The following is a 19,318-nucleotide window of genomic DNA, read 5'->3' as shown; positions in this document are numbered from 1 at the left end:
TGGTTTCTTTTCATCCCGCCCCTCTTGCCCTTTTTTCTCTCGCTCCGCCCAAGTGTTGTTGTGTGTGCGAGGCCAGCGCCGCCATCGTCGTTCCTGCAACGTCGACCGCCGCATGGATCAAGTTCTCGCTACCATCGCCGTTCTGTCTAACACTGTTTCTTAGAGAGAAGAAGATGGAGGACGGCAACTAGAAAGCACGGGATCCCACCACTTCCGCTATTTCGCACCCTGCCCTCCGGCAGCGACGCCTTCGATCTTTCTCCGAGCCAAGCTCCTCATGTGTGACTGTGCTCCGATAGGCGAGCTTCAAGAGAACAAAAGGTACATTCTAAGCGGTAACTCTTTTTTCTCCACATTTGTCCCCCCAACCCTTCTCCCAAAACTCACTTCCAGTAGTGGTTCAGTGTTGAGCTGTACTCAATATATATCAGAGATAATTTTCTTCTGATAATTGTGCAGGTTTGTGAAGGAAAAGAAAAGAAAAGGAATAAGCTGCAGTAAAATTTTGGTGAAGAACATTTTTCCATAGCTTCTGAACATGTTGGTCCTTAGATTTTGATTTTTGATGATTTGTAGTTCAGGCATCCTTTTTGTATTCGATAACTCACATACTACTTGATGTTGCATGGTCTACAGTCAAATCACCACTTGAAGAAGAAGAGGTGGGTGCAGGCGCTCATGGACCTGCTTAGCCTGCAGGACACGGGCAATACCGTGGCGAGTGTTGGTGTGTGTTGAATAGGCATGGACACCAGCCACACCCACGAGAACGGTTCTATTCAGCAGTTGCAAGCACATCCGGCGGGTGCGACCTCCATGATCGGGCAACAACGACGACCAGAATGGTACATCGACAATCCGCTTCTACTCACCATGCCTCTGCATCCTTGATACTATTCCATGGTTTGATAGTACATTAATACAACCATCCAGGTAAAACAAATAGGAGAATTGGTGTTGCTCTCCATATGGAAACGTACAACCATGAATCGTTCCACTTCTGCGAAGTTTGGAGATGATCGAGATCTGCATGTGCAGAAGCATTAGAAGTGAATTAGGTTTGAATGGAATATTTTATGTATGGCGGTCTTCCTGAGATGTAAGTGCTTACTCTCATGTAAGTAAAAGCTGGTCACAACATTCTAATTTGTGACGACCTGCAGAAATACACAAGAAAGAGAAAATGCACTCGGATATTAACTGCGCTGATGCTTATCAAACCAATCGTTGTTACCTCTAAATGTTTCCATTATATGACATTTTGTGTCTACACTGCAAAAAATGAAGAGTTCAACATGAATGGGCACATTAGAGAAGTCCAAGTGAGGTGCTTAATTCATTTTATGTTTTTGGGGGTAAACTTTAATTCCATCTTATGATTTGGACTAATAAAAAATTCAGCACCTCAGATTTTGTCCATCTACAGAACTAACAAAGTAATGATAGCCTATTCTTGGACAGAAATGTTAACATATGGATTCTTATATCATGATAGAGAGCAGCCGCGGCTCCCAAAAGCCATGTTTTTTTAGCAAACTCCCGAAGCCATGTTGTTGCAGTTTATTTCTTCAGATCTTGGAACAGCAAGGTCACTGTACACAATTGTCTTTAATTTGTAGATCAATTGGAAGAAAAATCTAAACTTACATCTCCTGCTAAGACTGATATGGTGCTGTTGCCCAGTTTATAGGTCTTGGTCAGTTTTTGCATGTTTTGTTGATTGTTTTATTCTTCGACATGCTTACTATGTTCAGTGGTTTCATACTTTCTCTAAGATTGCAAAGGAGCGACCACATGCAGAATATAGATATAGCTCTCAAGGTATTTTCTCTTTGTTATGTACTACAAATTATTTTGTGTGATAAAGTAACCATTTTGAAAATAAGATGTGCCGACTTTGTAATAAAAGGTAACTATGAACCTTGCATCATACTATTGTCAGTGCAAGCAGTGGGTTGTAGTTTATCTAGAATAGTGAAGTGTTTTCTTAACAAAAACTTGTGTCATCTGCCCAGCTGTTGTGGCACACTGCACAGCCGTGGCACTACTCATCATCGTTTAATTTGGGAACTAACGATTCATGTGTGTTGCTACTTGCTACCGACAAGATATATCTACTTTTGAAAAATGTGATATCGCAGTCCTGTAATCTAGCATCTTCCTTTGGACTTGCATGATGTAGTAGTACCCTTTATTCTCTTATCTCGAAATATATTCAACCATTTATTCACAAGAGGTTTTTCAACATTGTTTCTTTTTTGTACATGTTTATTTCCTTTATATAATGATTCAAGTTTTTCAACATTGTTTAGTTGCATGACATCTGTACATCAGGCTTGAGATCAAAACTAAGCTGAGTTTGTCTGTCCAATTCGCGTCTTGGTTACCATGCGACTTGAAATGTTGTTGAATTGCAATCTATTTTAGATTTTAGATTTCCCGAAATGCCTGAACATAAGTTAAACCTACATATTTCATGCCTATATATGTATGTGCACAGAAATTACTATCATTCTAACGAAAAATGATCTAGTACATAAGTAAAACAAGCACTCAAGAGGCAGAGGGAAAATGCCAGGTATGAGCAACATAAGCAAGGGATATTGCAAAGCCTACATGACAAGCGGAGGCGAGCCAAATCGTCAACAATAGTCCTTACAGCCGGAGAACAAAATCAATCCAATACAGGTGATGCACAGTACATAAAACACTTTTTATCCAATCTTTGATTTCCTAACTGACAGCCACTCAATGTTTCTGTAGCTGATGAAGATTGTGATTGGCTACACACAAATGATACGTACCGGATACAAAACTTTGGAAGGAGGATGAGCCCAGACAACATACTTACTGTGCCGTCATGTGGACACAATCCCATCGACACTTATAATGGTGCTTTAATTGACTACTGCTTAGTTCATTCCTTTCATTCATCGCTCATTCTTGCCCATTTTACAAGCTGAATATTCCGCCAGGCAACGACCACGACAATGATGCATATGGAATACTGGAGCCGGATGGCAACACAAACAATATTGATGGTTCGCATTAATGCATACATGGTTCTGTCTTTAATATACAATATCTTCTACAAACTAATATTTGCCTACTATAGAATGTTGTGCAGACGGAAACCTTCTACAAGCTGAATACCTTGAGCCTGATGAAGAAGCTAGGATGCTCGCCCACCAAGGTACCTTATTGCTGTGATGAGTTACCATATAATATAATATTGTCATTTCTGTAACAAATGGTGCCTGAATATTCAAATTATGTTTCAGATATTGAGTTTGAATCCTACCGAGTTGAACGACGTCACACTGATGGAACACACACAAATGATCCTCATGCTAGGGTGTACATGAACCTACCCAAAAATCACCATGTCCTTAGAAAAGTTAGGGACTACTTCCACTGTGGAGCATTGCGGTCTCAGTAGAGGGACCTGCATTTTGTTACAGAAAGGGGAAAGTAGGTTTGTTTACACCTGGGGTTCCGGATGAGTTTAAATGGCTGTTCACAAGTCAAGGTGATGATGATGCTAAATATTTTTGAGACAACATACGGTATTTCAACTCTCACTTCTCATTCACAAGTCTTGGAGTCACCCTTGATCGTCGAGTAAGCACTGCGGTAGGAACCGGAGTATATACCTTTCGTGCATGTGGGGGGTTGTACCACGCTCTTGATGATCTGGTGCCAGCTGATAATGGTCCTAGGCATTTGCAGCTCTATATTTATGATACAGATCATAACTTGGTGCAGAGGGCTAAGAGGTCTCCAAATCTGAATATAGAACTAATACATAAAATTCTGTTAATACTAGAGCCGGACCCTTATGCGCAGGCTTTCAAGATGAGTACATGATCTCACTAAACACAAATATCAAGTTGGATCAACGTAGGTACAATGCCCCAGCGACTTCTCAGGTGGCAGCTATATGGGTCGAAGGGAGCGACCCACAAAATTGTTTTGACAGGAGTGTTGTTGTGCATGGCTGGGAGAGATCAACAGATCAACTTGTGTGTTCATGGGTGCCCATTGCCTCAGTATATAAAGGAGGAGAGGAGGGGAGGGGACGGCCCTCTCTATGGCGCGCCCTGGGGAGTCCTACTCCCACCGGGAGTAGGATTCCACTACTAGGAAAATGCTTATAGATAGAAGTTTACCAGTAGCGCCTGTTTATGACCCCACACTACTAGTATTTACCAGTAGCGCTGGGCAGAAAACACGCTATTACTAATATATAACAACAGAGTTTGTTTGATTGGGCCGCGCTACTGTTACATGGGCCGCAGGGAAAAAATAGTAGCCCACTTAGGTGTAGCGTTTGTTTTGAACGGGCGCTACAGCTGGTGGGCTTAGCAGTAGCACCGGCCTCTAACCAGTGCTACTACTAGAGCAAAAGAAAACCGGCCCGAGCGCCCCCGCGCCCCTCACTCTCACAATCGATCCCCTCCACCCGACGATGCCGCCGCGGTTAGGGTTCGTCCCCGACTGCCTCACCCCCGTCGACGGTGCCGTGCGCCGCCACAATGCGCAGGCGCCTCTCGCCTCCTCCGATGCTCCAGCCCTGTAAGTCCCCCTCGATCTCCTCCTTCCTGCGCGCGCCACACTAGCTAGGCTCAAATCGATTTGCCACGGCGGCTCGCCATGTTTTGGGATTTAGGGATTGCACGGTGGCTCCGTGCTTCAATGCGACATGCTCCTCGTGTGATTGGGGAGAGAGTAGAGAGAGGGTTTAGGTGAGAGAAGTAGAGGTTTTTTGTTGCTCACCGAAACTTAGGAGAGAGTAGAGAGAAGTAGCTAGAGAAGTAGAGGCTTTTAGCACATATAATTGAAACTTGGGTTTCAATTCTTGGCTGCTGCCCCTGGAGCAGTGGTGGCGGCGGTGGTGCCTAGTGTTCTAGGGTTTAGAGAGGGGGCGTCCATGTCGTGCCTTTTCCGGAGAGGAGCCACGGGCGGCGTCGGTTGTCGTGTGTCGTTTTGTGTAGATGATAGGCTTCTGCAATGGGAATGATTATCCATCGTCCGTGGTTGCGTGAACGCCTCCACACGCTCAAGTTTGTCGATGGTGGTCGTAGGATCGGCTCCCCTTCTAAAATGGTGCCATGGGAGCTTTCGAGATACGCTCCTAGAGCCCTGGTGTCGTCTAGGGCGTGATTTCGTAGTCCACAATTGAGCGGGCAAACCGCATCTTCCAGGGCTGGCGCGCTCGTCCTGAAGATGGTGTGCTGGCGGGAGCTAGCAGCTAAACTAGCTAACGTGATCGGCCGAGGATGAGAGCGTCCCACCGTATCACGTTGTCACGATACGTGACTATTGTTTCCGGCATTTAGGATCATTGATGTAGTACTTGTAACTACTTGTCATTCCTTCGCTGGAACAACCATAGTGCTCGACCGTAGAATCGTGAGCATTTTTTTAGCTCTGATATGACAACAACGGTTGAGGGTTTCAATTCTTGGCTACTGCCACTACCTTCTTTGTTGATGCATATAAAGATATGACCAAGAAGCCCTCACTGTTATGTGGTTTCATGGAAAAATCAATGCTTGATTCGATACTCTTTCAGGTTGAAGAGAGTATCTATATGTGGTGATGCTCAAATGGCCAAGTTGTTATGATGCTGTTAGTGAGCCCATTTTTGGTAAATTTTAGAAAAAGAAAACACAGATAGACAGAGAGTTGTATCTGATCGAAAAGGGGGGTGTTTGCCTTTTATAGTTTTAATTATTGTGCATCTGATGCCAAAGGTGGAATGGATGTTTACTTATTGTGTTTTGGAAGATTCTAAGCTGGTTCAACTTTTGGATGTGGGAATAGATAAAGTGTTCCCCTAGACTGAACTTTATGTTTACTTTTTAGTTGTTATTTTGCTTGCCATGTGAACTCTATGAAAACTTTATGTTTACTTTTTGGATCGTTAATCCTTTAATCATATTGCTTCATGGAAATGGCGCCACCACCACCACCACCATGTCGACGGTGCTAGTCAAGGTGCACCAGCAGCCTTGCAACTGGCACGCTGTTCGGCATCTACTTCGAGTCTAGTTTTCTTCACGCGACGGTAATAAATTATATGAAACTAGTAACTACCATTTTGTTTTTAGTGTTATTGGCATTAATGCATCATGTATATATCATTTTGATTTTTGTACACAGATCGTCCCATGCAATGTGAGGTCTGAACTCAACAATCTGACTGGAGACTCTGTGACCTTTGAGGCTCCTTGGGGGCCCTACACTATGGAGATCGAGAAAGGACGAAAGATGACGCAGGTGGGAGGAGATGGATGGGTCCGTTTCATCGCCCACATGCGTATCACCGGTGGTGAGTTGATCAGCTTCTCCTTCAGAGCTGAAAGACCCAAGCTGGCCGTGATATATGTCAACAAAGCAGAAGATTATGAGGGTAATGAGGATGATGAGGATGATGACGACCCACTCAGTGATGCCATCGTAGCTCAGAGAATGAAGTTGATCGAGGAGGAGGTGTGCAACCTATGGGACATCATTCCGCCACGTGCTGACTTCGTCGGGGTGCCATTCGTGACCCGCCTGACAAGTACCATGGTTGATCGGCATATCATGGTATGTTGCATTTACTGTAGTTTTTAGAGTAATTTGATGATATGCTTTATTGTTATACTTAGTGTAGAGTCCGATGATATATATGCTTAGTGAATCTTATATGCTTTATTGTTATACTTAGTGTAGAGTCCGATGATATATATGCTTAGTGAATCTTATATGCTTAGTGAACCTTATATGCTTTATTGTTATACTCAGTGTAGAGTACGATGATATATATGCTTAGTGAATCTTATATGCTTAGTGAATCTTATATGCTTAGTGAATCTTATATGCTTTATTGTTGTACTTAGTGTAGAGTCTGATGATATATATGCTTAGTGAATCTTATATGCTTAGTGAATCTTATATGCTTTATTGTTATACTTAGTGTAGAGTCCGATGATATATATACTTAGTGTAGAGTCCGATGATATATATGCTTCGTGTAGAATCCAAAGAACCGCTAATAGTGTAGAATTCATATATACTTATTAGTAGAATTCATCTTAGCAGAAATGTAGTATTGTCTTTTGATAGTGTAGAATGTGTGAGGCTACTTATTAATTGATATGTGTTTCTTATTCAGAAATTGCCAAAGAGCCTATCTGAGAGTTGTGGTATCAAGCCGGATGAAGAAGGCTCTGCTGGAATACGCCTTACCGCAAGGGGCTCTGTCACCACTTGTGCGTACGGCGTAGACACGGACGGTCGCACACACTTCAACTCGGTTGGGTAGAAGAGCTTCCTCGTCGGCAAAAATCTTCATGTTGGACAGGCAATCCTAATTACTATCACGAACACCCACCGCCCAGGCTTGAGGATGATGGTCGTCATCGACATCATCTAGAACTACATATGCATGCGTGTGGCTGTTGAACCATATATATGCTAGTATGACTACCTAGTAGACTTATCAACCATGATCTATCCATGCATTGTTGACTACTATATATGAGTTTGTGAGTTGTGTGGTTATATTAAATGTGGTACTGTCGTTAATGTTTGTGAGATGGTTCTATGAACTTAGTTTATTTGCACTGGACTTGTCTTGATTTCCATGAATATTGCACCTGACTGCTTTTTTTTCTATTTACCTAGTTGTAGCGTGGGGAGAAAATAGGGCGCTACTACTACGTGATGATAGTAGTAGCGTTGGTGGAGAAAGAGGCGCTACTACTAAGTATTTTAGCTGCAACGCTTGTTTAGAAACGCGCTACTGTTAAATAATATAGCGCCCTAGCAGTAGCGCGGGTGCCCGCGCTACTGGTATGTAAAAAACCAGCGCCACTAGTATGCTTTTCTCTAGTAGTGTTCCCCTCCTTCCATGTAGTAGGAGTAGGAGTCAAGGAAAGGGAAGAGATGAGAGAAGGAAGGAGGGGGCGCAGCCCCTCCCCCTAGTCCAATTCGGACTAAGCCTTGGGGGGGCACGCAGCCTCCCCTCTCTCTTTCCCCTAAAGCCCAATAAGGCCCATATACTCCCCGGCGAATTCCCGTAACTCTCCGGTACTCCGATAAATACCCGAATCACTCGGAACCTTTCCGATGTCCGAATATAGTCGTCCAATATATCTATCTTTACGTCTCGACCATTTCGAGACTCCTCGTCATGTCCCCAATCTCATCCGGGACTCCGAACTACCTTTGATACATCAAAACACATAACTCATAATATAAATCGTCACCGAACTTTAAGCGTGCGGACCCTACGGGTTCGAGAACTATATAGACATGACCGAGACACGTCTCCGGTCAATAACCAATAGCAGAACTTGGATGCTCATATTGGCTCCCACATATTATACGAAGATCTTTATTGGTCAAAGCGCTAACAACATACGTTGTTCCTTTTGTCATCGGTATGTTACTTGCCCGAGATTCGATCGTCGGTATCTCAATACCTAGTTCAATCTCGTTACCGGCAAATCTCTTTACTCGTTATGTAATGCATCATCCCACAACTAACTCATTAATCATATTGCTTGCAAGGCTTATAGTGATGTGCATTACCGAGAGGGCCCAGAGATACCTCTCCGACAATCGGAGTGACAAATCCTAATCTTGAAATACATCAACTCAACAAGTACCTTCAGAGACACCTGTAGAGCACATTTACAATCACCAGGTTACGTTGTGACGTTTCGTAGCACACAAAGTGTTCCTCCGGTAAATGGGAGTTACATAATCTCATAGTCATAGGAACATATATAAGTCATGAAGAAAGCAATAGCAACATACTAAACGATCAAGTGCTAAGCTAACAGAATGGGTCAAGTCAATCACATCATTCTCCTAATAATGTGATCCCATTAATCAAATGACAACTCATGTCTATGGCTAGGAAACTTAACCATCTTTGATTCAACGAGCTAGTCAAGTAGAGGCATACTAGTGACACTATGTTTGTCTATGTATTCACACATGTATTATTTTTCTGGTTAATACAATTCTAGCATGAATAATAACATTTATCATGAAATAAGTAAATAAATAATAACTTTATTATTACCTCTAGGGCATATTTCCTTCAGTCTCCCACTTGCACTAGAGTCAGTAATCTAGTTCACATCGCCATGTGATTTAACACCAATATTCACATCTGTATGTGATTAATACCCATAGTTCACATCGTCATGTGATCAACACCCAAAGGGTTTACTAGAGTCAATAATCTAGTTCACATCGCTATGTGATTAACACCCAAAGAGTACTAAGGTATGATCTTGTTTTGCTCGTGAGAGAAGTTTAATCAACGGGTCTGTCACATTCAGAGCCATATGTATTTTGCAAATATTCTATATCTACAATGCTTTGCACGGAGCTACTCTAGCTAATTGCTCCCACTTTCAATATGTATCCAGATTGAGACTGAGAGTCATCTGGATCGGTGTAAAAGCTTGCACCGATGTAACTCTTTACGTCAGGCTCTTTTATCACCTCCATAATCGAGAAATATTTTCTTAGTCCTTACTAATGATATTCTTGACCACTGTCCAGCGATCTACTCTTAGATCAAAATTGTACTCCCTTGCCAAACTCAGAGCAAGGTATACGATAGGTCTGGTACACAACATAGCATACTTTATAGAACCTATGACTGAGGCATAGGGAATGACTTTTCATTCTCTTTCTATTTTCTGCCATAGTCGGGTTTTGAGTCTTACTCAACTTCACACCTTGCAACACAGGCAAGAACTCCTTCTTTGACTATTCCATTTTGAACTACTTCAAAATCTTATCAAAGTATGTGCTGATTGAAAAATCTTATCAAGCGTCTTGCTCTATCTCTATAGATCTTGATGCTCAATGTGTAAGTAGTTTCATCGAGGTCTTTCTTTGAAAAACTCTTATTCAAGCATCCTTTTGTGTTATCCAGAATTTTTATATCATTTCCAATCAACAATATGTCATCTACATATAGTTTTAGAAATGCTACAGAGCTCCCACTCACTTTCTTGTAAATACAGGCTTCTCCAAAAGTCTGTATAAAACCATATGCTTTGATCAACTCATCAAAGCGTATATCCCTACTCCGAGATGCTTGCACCAGTCCATAGATGGATCGCTGGAGCTTGCACATTTTGTTAGCACCTTTAGGATTGACAAAACCTTCTGGTTGTATCATATACAACTCTTCTTTAATAAATCCATTAAGGAATGCAGTTTTGACATCCATTTGCCAGATTTCATAAAATGTGGCAATTGCTAACATGATTCGGACATGCTTAAGCATCGATACGAGTGAAAAAATCCCATCGTATTCAACATCTTGAACTTGTTGATTTTTTTGCGACAAGTCGAGCTTTGTATATAGTAACACTACTATCAGCGTCTGTCTTCCTCTTGAATATCTATTTATTTTCTATGGCTTGCCGATCATCGGGCAAGTCCACCAAAGTCCACACATTGTTCTCATACATGGATCCCATCTCAGATTTCATGGCCTTCAAGCCATTTCACGGAATTTTGGCTCATCATCGCTTCCTCATAGTTCGTACGTTCATCATGGTCTAGTAACATGACTTCCAGAATAGGATTACCGTACAACTCTGGTGCGGACTGTACTTTGGAAGACCTACGAGGTTCTGTAGTAACTTAATCTGAAGTTTCATGATCATCATCATTAGCTTCCTCACTGATTGGTGTAGGAATCACTGGAACTGATTTCTGTGATGAACTATTTTCCAATTCGGGATAAGGTACAATTACGTTATCAAGCTCTACTTTCCTCCCACTCACTTCTTTCGAGAGAAACTCCTTCTCTAGAAAGGATCCATCTTAGCAACAAATATCTTGCCTTCGGATCTGTGATAGAAGGTGTGCCCAACAGTTTCCTTTGGGTATTCTATGAAGATGCACATCTCCGATTTGGGTTCGAGCTTATCAAGTTGAAACATTTTCACATAAGCATCGCAGCCCCAAACTTTAAGAAAGGACAACTTTGGTTTCTTGCCAAACCACAGTTCATAAGGTGTCGTCTCAACGGATTTTGATGGTGCCCTATTTAAAGTGAATGCAGTTGTCTCTAATGCATAACCCCAAAATGATAGTGGTAAATCGGTAAGATACATCATAGATCGCACCATATCTAATAAAGTGCGGTTATGACGTTCGGACACACCATTACACTGTGGTGTTCCATGTGGCGTGAGCTGTGAAACTATTCCACATTGTTTTATATGAAGGCCAAACTCATAACTCAAATATTCTTCTCCGCGATCAGATCGTAGAAATTTATTTTCTTGTTATGATGATTCTCCACTTCACTCTGAAATTCTTTGAACTTTTTCAAATGTTTCAGACTTGTGTTTCATTAAGTAGATATACCCATATTTGCTCAAATCATCTGTGAAGGTCAAAAAATAATGATACTCACCACGAGCATCAACACTCATTGGATCGCATACATCGGTATGTATTATTTCCAACAAGTCAGTAGCGCGTTCCATTGTTCCGGAGAATGGAGTTTTAGTCATCTTGCCCGTAAGGCACGGTTCGCAAGCATCAAATGATTCATAATCAAGTGATGCCAAAAGTCCATCTTTATGGAGTTTCTTCATGCACTTTACAACGATATGACCCAAACGACAGTGCCACAAATAAGTTGCACTATCATTATCAACTTTGCATCTCTTGGCATCAATATTATGAATATGTGTATCACTACGATCGAGATCCAACAAACTATTTTCATTGGGTGTATGACCATCAAAGATTTTATTAATGTAAACAGAACAACAATTATTCTTTGACTTTAAATGAATAATCGTATTGCAATAAACATGATCAAATCATATTCATGCTCGACGCAAACGCCAAATAACATTTATTTAGGTTTAACACTAATCCCGAAAGTATAGGGAGTGTGCGATGATGATCATATCAATCTTGGAACCACTTCCAACATACATCGTCACTTCACCCTCAACTAGCCTCTGTTTATTCTGTAACTCCTGTTTTGAGTTACTGATCTTAGCAACCGAACAAGTATCAAATACCCAGGGGTTACTATAAACACTAGTAAGGTACACATCAATAACCTGTATATCAAATATATCCTTGTTCACTTTGCCATCCTTCTTATCTACCAAATATTCAGGGCATTTCCACTTCCAGTGACCATTTCCTTTGCAGTAGAAGCAGTCAGTTTTAGGCTTTGGTCCAGCTTTGGGCTTCTTCGCGGGAGTGACAACTTGCTTGCCATTATACTTGAAGTTCCCTTTCTTTCCCTTTGCCCTTTTCTTAAAACTAGTGGTCTTGTCAATCATCAACACTTGACGCTCTTTCTTGATTTCTACCTTCGTTGATTTCAGCATCACGAAGAGCTCGGGAATCGTTTTCGTCATCCCTTGCATACTATAGTTCATCACGAAGTTCTAGTAACTTGGTGATGGTGACTATAGAACTCTGTCAATCACTATCTTATCTGGAAGATTAACTCCCACTTGATTCAAGCGATTGTAGTACCCAGACAATCTGAGCACATGCTCACTGTTTGAGCTATTCTCCTCCATCTTTTAGCTATAGAACTTGTCGGAGACTTCATATCTCTCAACTCGGGTATTTGCTTGAAATATTAACTTCAACTCCTGAAACATCTCATATGGTCCATGACGTTCAAAACGTCTTTGAAGTCCCGATTCTAAGATGTTAAGCATGGTGCACTAAACTATCAAGTAGTCATCATATTGAGCTAGCCAAACGTTCATAACGTCTGCATCTGCTCCTGCAATAGGTCTGTCACCTAGCGGTGCATCAAGGACATAATTCTTCTGTGCAGCAATGAGGATAAACCTCAGATCATGGACCCAGTCCGCATCATTGCTACTATCATCTTTCAACTTAGTTTTCTCTAGGAACACATATAAAACATAGGGAAACATCAACGCGAGCTATTGATCTACAACATAATTTACAAAATACTATCAAGACTAAGTTCATGATAAATTAAAGTTCAATTAATCATATTACTTAAGAACTCTCACTTAGATAGACATCCCTCTAATCATCTAAGTGATCACGTGATCCAAATCAACTAAACCATGTCTGATCATCACGTGAGATGGAGTAGTTTTCAATGTTGAACATCACTATGTTGATCATATCTACTATATGATTCACGCTCGACCTTTCGGTCTCCAGTGTTCCGAGGCCATATCTGCATATGCTAGGCTTGTCAAGTTTAACCCGAGTATTCTGCGTGTGCAAAACTGGCTTGCACCCGTTGTAGATGAACGTAGAGCTTATCACACCCGATCATCACGTGGTGTCTCGGCACGACGAACTTTGGCAACGGTGCATACTCAGGGATAACACTTTTATCTTGAAATTTAGTTAGAGATCATCTTATAAAGCTACCGCCGAACTAAGCAAAATAAGATGTATAAAAGATAAACATCACATGCAATCAAAAATATGTGACATGATATGGCCATCATCATCTTGTGCCTTTGATCTCCATCTCCAAAGCATCGTCATGATCTCCATTGTCACCGGCATGACACCATGATCTCCATCATCTTGATCTATATCAATGTGTCATCACATGGTCGTCTTGCCAACTATTGCTCTTGCAACTATTGCTATCGCATAGCGATAAAGTAAAGCAATTATTTGGTGCTTGCATCTTATGCAATAAAGAGACAACCATAAGGCTTCTTCCAGTTGCCGATAACTTCAACAAAACATGATCATCTCATACAACAACTTATATCTCATCACGTCTTGACCATATCACATCACAACAAGCCCTGCAAAAACAAGTTAGACGTCCTCTACTTTGTTGTTGCTAGTTTTTATGTGGCTGCTACGGCTGAGCAAGAACCGTTCTTACCTACGCATCAAAACCACAATGATATTTCGTCAAGTTAGTGATGTTTTAACCTTCAGAAGGACCGGGCGTAGCCACACTTAGTTCAACTAAAGTTGGAGAAACAAACACTCGCCTGCCACCTGTGTGCAAAACACGTCGGTAGAACCAGTCTCGCGTAAGCGTATGCGTAATGTCGGTCCGGGCCGCTTCATCCAACAATACCGCCAAACCAAAGTATGACATGCTGGTAAGTAGTATGACTTGTATCGCCCACAACTCACTTGTGTTCTACTCGTGCATATAACATCTACGCATAAAACCAGGCTCGGATGCCACTGTTGGCGAACGTAGTAATTTCGAAATTTACCTACGCACACGGAAGATCATGGTGATGCATAGCAATGAGAGGGGAGAGTGTTGTCCACGTACCCTCGTAGACCGAAAGCGGAAGCGTTAGCACAATGTGGTTGATGTAGTCGTACGTCTTCACGATCCGACCAATCCAAGTATCGAACGTACGGCACCTCCGAGTTCAGCACACGTTCAGCTCGATGACGTCCCATGAACTCTGATCCAGCAGAGCTTTGTGGGAGAGTCCCGTCAGCATGACGGCGTGATAACGGTGTTGATGATGCTACCGATGCAGGGCTTCGCCTAAGCACCGCTATGATATTACCGAGGTGGAATATGATGGAGGGGGGCAACGCACACGGCTGGGAGAGATCAACATATCAACTTGTGTGTTCATAGGGTGCCCCTTGCCACAGTATATAAAAGAGGAGAGGAGGGGAGGGGCCGGCCCTCTCAAAGGCGCGCCCTGGGGAGTCCTACTCCCACCGGGAGTAGGATCCCCCCCACCTTCCATGTAATAGGACTAGGAGTCAAGGAATGGGAAGAGAGGAGAGAAGGAAGGAGGGGATGCAGCCCCTCCCCCTAGTCCAATTCGGGCTAGGCCTTGGGGGGCGCGCAGCCTCCCCTCTCTCTTTCCCCTAAAGCCCAATAAGGCTCATATACTCCTCAGCGAATTCCCGTAACTCTTCGGTACTCCGATAAATACCCGAATCACTCAGAACCTTTCTGATGTCCAAATATAGTCGTTCAATATATCGATATTTACGTCTCGACCATTTTGAGACTCCTCGTCATGTCCCCGATCTCATCCGGGACTCCGAACTACCTTCGGTACATCAAAACACATAACTCATAATATAAATCGTCACCGAACTTTAAGCGTGCGGACCCTACGGGTTCGAGAACTATGTAGACATGACCGAGACACATCTCCGGTCAATAACCAATAGCGGAACCTGGATGCTCATATTGGCTCCCATATATTCTACGAAGATCTTTATTGGTCAAACCGCATAACAACATATGTTGTTCATTTTGTCATCGGTATGTTACTTGCCCGAGATTCGATCATCGGTATCTCAATACCTAGTTCAATCTCGTTACCGGCAAGTCTCTTTACTCGTTATGTAATGCATCATCCCGCAACTAACTCATTAGTCACATTGCTTGCAAGGCTTATAGTGATGTGCATTACCGAGAGGGCCCAGAGATACCTCTCCGACAATCGGAGTGACAAATCCTAATCTCGAAATACGTCAACTCAACAAGTACCTTCGGAGACACCTGTAGAGCACCTTTATAATCACCCAGTTACGTTGTGACGTTTGGTAGCACACAAAGTGTTCCTCCGGTAAACGGGAGTTACATAATCTCATAGTCATAGGAACATGTATAAGTCATGAAGAAAGGAATATCAACATACTAAATGATCAAGTGCTAAGCTAACGGAATGGGTCAAGTCAATCACATCATTCTCCTAATGATGTGATCCCGTTAATCAAATGACAACTCATGTCTATGGCTAGGAAACTTAACCATCTTTGATTCAACGAGCTAGTCAAGTAGAGGCATACTAGTGACACTATGTTTGTCTATGTATTCACACATGTATTATGTTTTCGGTTAATACAATTCTAGCATGAATAATAAACATTTATCATGAAATAAGTAAATAAATAATAACTTTATTATTGCCTCTAGGGCATATTTCCTTCACGAAGAACCTTAATGGGTATTTTGGTCTGCGTATTCTCACCCATACCATTTTCTACTACAACATACCTGGAAGAATTGCAAATGGGACAATACTTCAAGTCCTCATACTGAAGCCTAAATAAGACACATCCTTTCTCACAGGTAAGTATCTTCTCATAGGGCATCTTAAGAGCACGGAGGATTTTGTTTGACTGGTATAGGTTTGTAGGTAGCACATGGCCTTTGGATAGAAATCGTTCGAAAACTGTCATCATCGCGTCGTAGCATTCTCTGCCCAAGTTGAATTGAGCCTTCAAAGCCATTATTTGAATCCAGCTGACAAAGCTCAGTGTGCTCATAGAGAGGACGTTTTAAGGACTCCAACATTTCAGTGAAGGCCTTTGCAGATTCCTCCATCTCCTCGTCCGAGTCCCGAGCATCGTCAAAGTCTTGCACCATGTCTGCGGTCCCGGTACCATACTCGTCGGTGCAACGACGAACCACCTCGGCTCTGGCACGTTGGGCAGACTCACCATGTAATGTCTAGACCGTGTAACCAGGCGTAAAACCAAACTTCTGCAGGTGTTTACTCATTTGAAGCTCGTCCCTCTGATTATAGTTGACGCACCGGACACAGGGGCACCAGCTAAATTCCTGGCCATTTGCAAATGCGGCTCTAACAAACCCCTTAGTTTTTGTTAACCATTCCATGGTCCAAACATACTTGAGCAGATGGTCCTTAGAGATATTAGGGATATGTTGCAATCCATGGGAAATGATATTAAAAACTATGGACTTCCGGATCTAGTAGAGACCGATGGTTCTTATGACGGCGAGTACAGAGAGGTAAGAGAAGAGAGGCAAATCACCGGGGACATAGAACATCTAGATCTATTTAGCAGTTTGAACAATGAGTAGTTGGCTAGTTTCAATGACATAATGGATCATGTGATGAACAAAAAAAATCCAGATATTCTTTGTTGATGGTCCAGGAGGCACTAGGAAGATGTACCTGTACAAGGCATTGCTTGCTAAGGTGCGTTCCATGGGCCAAATGGCGATTGCAACTGCTACATCTGGTATTGCAGCGTCGATAATGCCTGGAGGACGGACATCACACTCTTGGTTCAAAATACCAAACAAGCTCACTGACAATAGTATGTGCAGTTTCACAAAACAAAGTGGTACATCGGAGTTGCTTAGACAGGCGTCCTTGATAATTTGGGATGAAGTCGCTATGACAAAACGTCAAACAGTTGAGACGCTTGATAGATCACTACATGATATAATGGAATGTTCTTTGCCGTTGGAGGAAAGGTTGTCGTCTTTGGTGGTGATTTCAGGCAGGTCCTACCCGTTGTGACACGTGGGACAAGAGCACAAATCACGGATGCTACACTTCTGAGATCCTATCTTTGGGAGAAGACCCACAAGATACGTATCACATGCAATATGCGGGCACAGGCTGATCCTTGGTTCTCGGAATACCTCCTAAGGATAGGAAATGGAACTAAAGAGACAATTGGCGACGACTATGTCCGTCTCCCTGACGACATTGTCATTGGCTATACCGAGGATGAAAAAGCTATTAACATGCTCATCGAAGATGTCTTCCCATCGTTGCATGCCAATGCTACATCCATAGAGTACATGAGTGCACGTGCTATTCTATCGACCAAGAACGATCATGTCGATGACCTGAATGACAAGATGATCTCCATGTTTCCAGGTGAAGAAAAGTTATACCATAGTTTTGACTCAATCGAGGATGGCCTACAGAATAATTACACAATTGATTTTATGAACTCGATCACACCAAATGGCTTGCCCCCACATGTTTTGAAATTAAAGGCCAACTGCCCGGTCATTCTGCTACGGAACCTCGACCCTCATAATGGTCTATGCAATGGAACACAGCTTATGATCAAAGCCTTTCAGGATAATGCAATCGGTGCAGAGGTTCTTGGTGGTCAGCATGCTGGAAAGAGGGTGTTTATACCTAGGATCCCTATGTCACCCTCGGAGGACATCTCACTTCCTTTCAAACTTAAGAGAAAACAGTTCCCCATCCGTCTGAGTTTTGCGATGACAACTAACAAGGCATAGGGTCAGACCATCCCAAATGTTGGCATTTACCTTCCCGAGCCAGTATTCTCACATGGTCAACTATATGTTGTATTGTCAAGAGGAGTGTCGAGAGAGACGACACGGATTTTGGCCAAGCCAAACAAGGATGTCGATAAATCCGGGAAAAGCACTAAGAACATTGTCTACAAAGATGTTTTGGAGAGATGAGGCAAGTGCATTATTCCATATTTCTTTCCCCTACTATGTTCGCGTTGAAAACCAACTTATGAAAGAAGCTCCTTAGAAGTTTATCATTTTAGTAGCCGTAAGTCCTGCCATGCACTAATCACTTCATAATTTCTGCTGATTCAGGTTTGACAAATATTTCGTGTTCAGGAGAATTGAGGCTTTAATGTGGTTATTGGTCTCCAGATGTGCCAACTTGTAAACCTATTTCGAATAGAAGAAGATGGTGGAATGATGCCATGTCATGGTGTCAGATCATCCATAATAAGGAACACTTTGTGTTGTATATTTTGTACTATCTAAATTTATCAGCCCGAATTCTGTTCTATTAAAGATGTTCTTGAACGCCTAAGTGCTATGCTCTCTGATATATTTGTAATGAAAACTGGAAGAGTCTATGACATACATGGAATATATTGAAGTTAAAAGGCATTATTACTACTATGTTGCACATATGTTGTTCCCAAATCTATAGCACATGAGCTCACATGCTTTCTTTTTACAGAAAAAAAATCAAAAGAATATATTGTACATAATTCAAAAAATAAGATAAGGCATGTAATAGGCTAAAATGCTGGATAACCACAGTGGGCGAGAATACCTCCTCCAACATGCGTCAAACCAGTTGAAAATATGCCTCCTATTCGGATTCCAGCTTCTTCATCGATTCACTGTGCTACCCCTTGGCTAGCTTGCTCATCACCAACACGTAGCAGGTATGCCTGTTGGTAGTCCTCGCAGTTGCCTTAATTTCAAAAACAAAAAATTAAGTTTGACAAATATTTAAAGGGTGTGCCTTTTCTGAATTATTACACAGCCCGCAGTTACAGAAGGAAGGTAGGCCACACCCAATATTTATGCAGATAAAATGCACTACGGAAATAACTCCAGTAATTTTGTCAAACTGGGGTATAAAAAAGCACAAGATAAGATTCTGGGACGTGAGATAAATCCGGGGATGATAGCAATCAGGAGTCCCCAATTATCGCGATAGTAGTTTCCTTTCTCCCATGATTCTGCCTTATTTCCTTTCTCTCACGATTCTGCCTTATATTGCCTGATACCATTACTTTC

General features: G+C 42.2%; 1 long non-coding RNA gene across 3 annotated transcripts in view; it reads right to left on the bottom strand.

Moving 5' to 3' along the window:
- Window positions 1-449: 449 nt before the first annotated feature.
- The window catches only part of LOC119341762, a 22,248-nt gene continuing 3,379 nt past the window's right edge, over window positions 450-19,318 (bottom strand). The window contains exons 3-5 of one of the 3 annotated variants that reach the window (XR_005165274.1): window positions 18,846-18,989; window positions 1,112-1,157; window positions 450-1,026 (exon numbers count right to left, since the gene is read on the bottom strand). This is a non-coding gene — a long non-coding RNA (uncharacterized LOC119341762). Of the gene's footprint in view, window positions 1,027-1,111; window positions 1,158-18,658; window positions 18,990-19,318 lie in introns of those variants that run through there. The other 2 variants (XR_005165275.1, XR_005165273.1) reach the window with 2 other exon arrangements.

The sequence above is a fragment of the Triticum dicoccoides genome, chromosome 7B (assembly GCF_002162155.2).
Source record: "Triticum dicoccoides isolate Atlit2015 ecotype Zavitan chromosome 7B, WEW_v2.0, whole genome shotgun sequence".
NCBI lineage: Eukaryota > Viridiplantae > Streptophyta > Magnoliopsida > Poales > Poaceae > Triticum > Triticum dicoccoides.
Note: the sequence above shows the minus strand (reverse complement) of the source record. Positions and strands in the feature narration are given on the sequence as shown.